Here is a 4,806-nt window from a genome sequence, read left to right on the forward strand (position 1 = left end):
AACATGCTCAATTCCAAAAGGCTCCAAATCTAGAGTCCACAGAACGATTCATGTAGTCGTAGTGGCTAGGTTCGTCTTATATATGCAACGAGTGAGCACGAGGAAAGTTTTATTTGACCAGATTCAATTAAATTGAATATTTTAAACTGTGCTCATGTAACAAAATGACCTGAAAAATGAACATGTAATCAAATGACTCAAAGTCAGCATTTTGGGCGTAAATATCTCTGGAGTGCAGATGGCTGTGATGTCCAGTTTGCTTGGCCGTGCTGCCTTTCTTTGGATCAGTGCAGCCAGAAGCTTGATCCTACAACTTTGTTTTTGTTTGTTTGTTTTGAATAATAAATATGATGGCTTTTAACTCATTAACTTTTTATTGCCACTGCACAGTCCTAATTTGTACAAAAGCACAATGTAATTGGAGTACCGCTCCACATCGACGCTAAAAGAAAGGCCAGCAGTAATCACCATATACACAGTATAACATAAAAAATGTACAATATGTGCAGAAATTAAATTTGAAGCTTTCTTTAATTCTTGGGGCTCAGACATCATGCAGGATGTTTTATTGATATACAAAAACAGCAAACGAAACAACATGCTATAGACAGATAATGGCTACGGCTATTGGCTGTCAGAGGAATGCTCAGTACAACATATACCACTGCCAAAAATAATGTTTAAAAAATGATCCTGTCTTCAAAGTATTATAAAAGTTGAATTGGCTAGAAATGAAATGGAACAGGCTCCAAATAATAATAATATTGATAATATAGTGGTTTTTCTAGTCTTTTGTAGTCTGTTTTTCCAGTAAACTAGCTCACAGTTTCTGGGATTGAATGGCTAGTGAATACTTGAAGATATATCTACAAACAAGGACATTTATTTTAATCCTTTCTGAAGGAAAGAGATTAGGTTGTGGATTACGTAGAAAGAGCTCCAGAGTTGACATATTATCATCATCTTTAAAAAACCCATCCTGCAGGTACAGAGCAATTATCGCTCATTTGATAATAAAGGATGGAAATGCAGTTTGTGCTGTAATATCTTCCTTTTTTAATTTGTGTTTTCTCCACGGTGCCAGTTAAAAAATAAACTGCAAAGAAAACCACAAACACTCCAGGTGTTAGAAAAGGCACATGGAGAACTTTTTTAATGAACTAGACTGAAGCATAATTGTGTGAAATCAGTCATTATTTGTGGAAATGCAAGCCTGTGATATTTAATCTTTACAAGAGTGACTTAACTTGCTGCCCAGGCGGTGTGTGAAATAGAGCATCTGCTCGTTTGGACTAATTGAAAACAGGTTGTTTGGCTGGAAGGTTACTTGTAAAATCTGTGGTGATTGGCAGCTAAAACGCTGCTTCTGCTGTAACCGCATTCTCGAAATTATTTGAAAAACTGAACAGTTTGTTACTCGCTTAGTGCTTTAGGCACACATGGAAGCGATTTAATGCATCCTCCCAGAGAAGTCGACTAAATACGAACTTATTTTAGTCTTTAGGGATCATTTTAAGTCAAAGGACTGCTTTGTAGGAATCTATTCAAATCTATTTACTCAGCATGCCTACAGTAGAAGTTGTTTTTTGGGTGCTCTCTTCATATTGGAGCAAACATTAAAATCCAATAAAAAAAAAAAACTTAAAAAAGGCAGCGTGGAGCACTCATAGATGCTGCAGATAGTTCAATAAATCATTAAAAAGCGTGCACGAGCACTGCTGCTGCTGCAAATATTTAATTACAGCGCGGAAACACAATCACCATCCTAGTTTAGCCTTGCTAATAAAGTCAGCAGAGTTCCCAATTATTACTGTGTCAAGCGCACTTCTCAAGGGCCGCAATCTTTTTAAAAAAAAAAATGCAAAAGTGAGCAGCAGAAGGTCTTATTAGATTAATCGGTGCAGCCAGTGTAAAGTGTGTGGCAGACCCACAGGGAGCAGGGCCGTGGGTTGGGAGCAAGCACCCCGGCAGGCTGAAGAAGCACCGAGGAAGGCTGTTGACAGTCCCCAACCTCATTAGAGGACTAGTCAGAGGCGGCGTGTTGCAGTGCAGTCTGCTGGAATGTGCTTCCATCAAAACACTGGAAGGGCTCTGAAGCCTGCTGGTGCGTTGTAGTCATGTCAGGCCGAGGGTATATTTGTACCAAAGCACTGTTTTGACATTAATTATCCTCCCACAGCCTGCAGGCTGGAGCTCATGGTCCGGCCATCGAGAACTCGCTCTGTAGTGGTGTCTAATATCTGATGTTAGTCTTAAAATGCTCTTTGGCACAGATTCACATGCATTAGCATTTGTGTCCATATAAAATTTTCACATCCTAACCTCTTTTTTTTTATTGCTCAAACACCCCTCTGTCTTTGGCTCGAAGAACGCTTTTTTATATTCGTCAAAGCCTGTCTTTTCCACTGCATAGTGCAGATCCCGCAAGTATTTATTCGTTCTGCAATGCAGACTGAAACAAACGAAAAGAAAAAAAGAAAGAAGTGAATGTGTCTGAACAAAGGAGCAGTTAGCATCTGTTCTGTAACACTCTGGCCTGGTTCCAGTGTCCCTGAACTGGGTTGAGAATCTGCACCACTGGTGACATCCTGCAACTCAGGTAATGTCAAATAAAACTGACAGAGCAATAACATTTCGGCTGTCCCCGAACGGCTGCGATGGGAGTAGGGCATATCCAGAGGAGCAGACGGGGTGGTGAAAGCAGCACCTGGGTACTTATTTATCGCAATAAAATGGGTTGGAATCAGCCATGCCTTCCTAATATCCTCAGTTTAACTGCAGGAAAACAAATGAATGCAGCTCTACCTGAGAGAAGACACATCGCCAGTGAATAACCTGTTGCAAGATAAAAGCACTGTGAAGCAACAAAAACCAGGAATTTCTTTTTCCTTTTTTTTTAATACTACATGTGACAAATAGTGTTGTGATGCTCCCAGATTGTAAGAGTGAATACTACAATGCTTCAGCAGTCCCTGGAGAAAGAAACATTGCACTATTTACAGCCCTGCTCGGTCCCGAGAAGCAGCCTGAAAAACAGCTCGTGTCACTTGCCGATGGGAACTGGGGCCAAAGTAAATGCAATGCAAAGTGCAATTATCAGCACAGGGCAACAGGCGCAGGCAGCGTGGCAGTTACTGCAAACTGCTTTCCACGGCCTCCTCGCAGCTCCACAGGCAGTGATGTAGTGGTGTTCACAAAACTCCAGATGAAGTATAGCACGGCATAAACATGACTATAAACCTCGCAGAGGCTCCGCGGCTTACTTGATGAATGCTGTCGTTGTGTTGTCCATAACGCCATGTAAACCAGGCTTATGAAATAAAAAAGATATTCAAGAAACAGTAAAAAGGCGTATTTATATGGATCAAGTTCCCCATGAATGAAGATGGAAATAGGAAGGGGGCGATGTGTGGTGTGTTTTCGGCTAAGTGGTTCATGTAATAGACTTTGAGTTATGGGTCTTTGTGCTAATGCATTAGAGCTGCGGACAGCTAAATTTGTCAGAACATATAAATATCTGTAAAGTTGTGCTAATCAATATTTCTTTTCATTTAAAATGGATGAAATGGCTATGTAATGTGAAAGCAGTCGCTTCTACTAAAAAATAAAAGCCAACAGAAATTCATCGTCTAAATTTGCAGCAACTTTTGCTTTTATTGAAATCAAATGGATAGTAAATGTTTGCTACATATGAACTCTCTGTCTTTGAAAACGTATTAGTCCCACTCTGCAATTTACTCCTGAAAGTGGCCTCTTTGACAGCATAAAGCAATGGATTAAATATATCTGAAGTGATATTGTCATTTCACTGTCATTTAAATCAAAGTAGGAGCTTTCTGCAGGCTTTAAGACGTGGAATATAAGTAAATGTACTACAGTAAAGTTTTATGAATGTCTATACTGTTTAGCCTTTCGGTTCCACTTCCACGTCTTTAAGTATTGACTGTGACTTTCAGTAATTTACTCTTCAGTTGGCACTGAGACAAAATTTCAAACACTTGATTAAAACTTATGTCAGTAATGTGAGGTAATCTATGAGAACTACTTTTGATTCCACAACATGTTCATCAGCATTGCCATAAAATGCATATTAGTCCAGACTTCATTTCTGATATCCAGGGAAAACAGAGCAACGTTTCCCTGGGTGCGACTGGACAGACTCTGGGGAATCACCAAATCCAAAAAACCAAAGTAAAGCAGACTATATCAAAAGAAACCTGAATACATGCACTCAAAATAAATCTGCCCACAATGCAAACTTCAGTGTACCTTTGTTACATAGAACAATTTGAAATGTTACATTTAATGAAACCTGTTCAAATTAATTTTACTTGGTTACTATACATTAAATTTATACTAATCAAATTACCTTTATGATTACTTGTTTAAATAAAATGTTTGAAGTAGTGCTGTCAGCGTTAATCTCATTAAAATTAGGGCAGCGCCATAACCACATTAACGCAGCAAATCTCCAATAGCAAGTTAACGCGGCTTGCCCTGTGTGTGGGGCTGGATGGCGTTAACACGTTAACGAGATAACCGCGTTTAACCGTGCAGCCCTCGCACGGGCCGATCCGCGTTACCTTGCTAACGGAGATTTGCTGCGTTAATGTGGTTATGGCGCTAACCTAATTTTAACGAGATTAACGCTGACAGCACTAGTTTGAAGTTGTACATTTCAACTGCATTTTACTCAGAATTATTGCATCAAGTTTATTGACTATCGTTACTATTAGCATTTATTTTGTCCCATCCTTTATTGGATCATTGAGGGAATATGCTTGAAACTACTTATGTGGCAGTTCT

Source organism: Rhamphochromis longiceps, linkage group LG5, assembly GCF_057381845.1.
Source record: "Rhamphochromis longiceps isolate RC_006_pf linkage group LG5, R_longiceps_female_GT1.1, whole genome shotgun sequence".
In the NCBI taxonomy this organism is placed as follows: Eukaryota; Metazoa; Chordata; class Actinopteri; order Cichliformes; family Cichlidae; genus Rhamphochromis; species Rhamphochromis longiceps.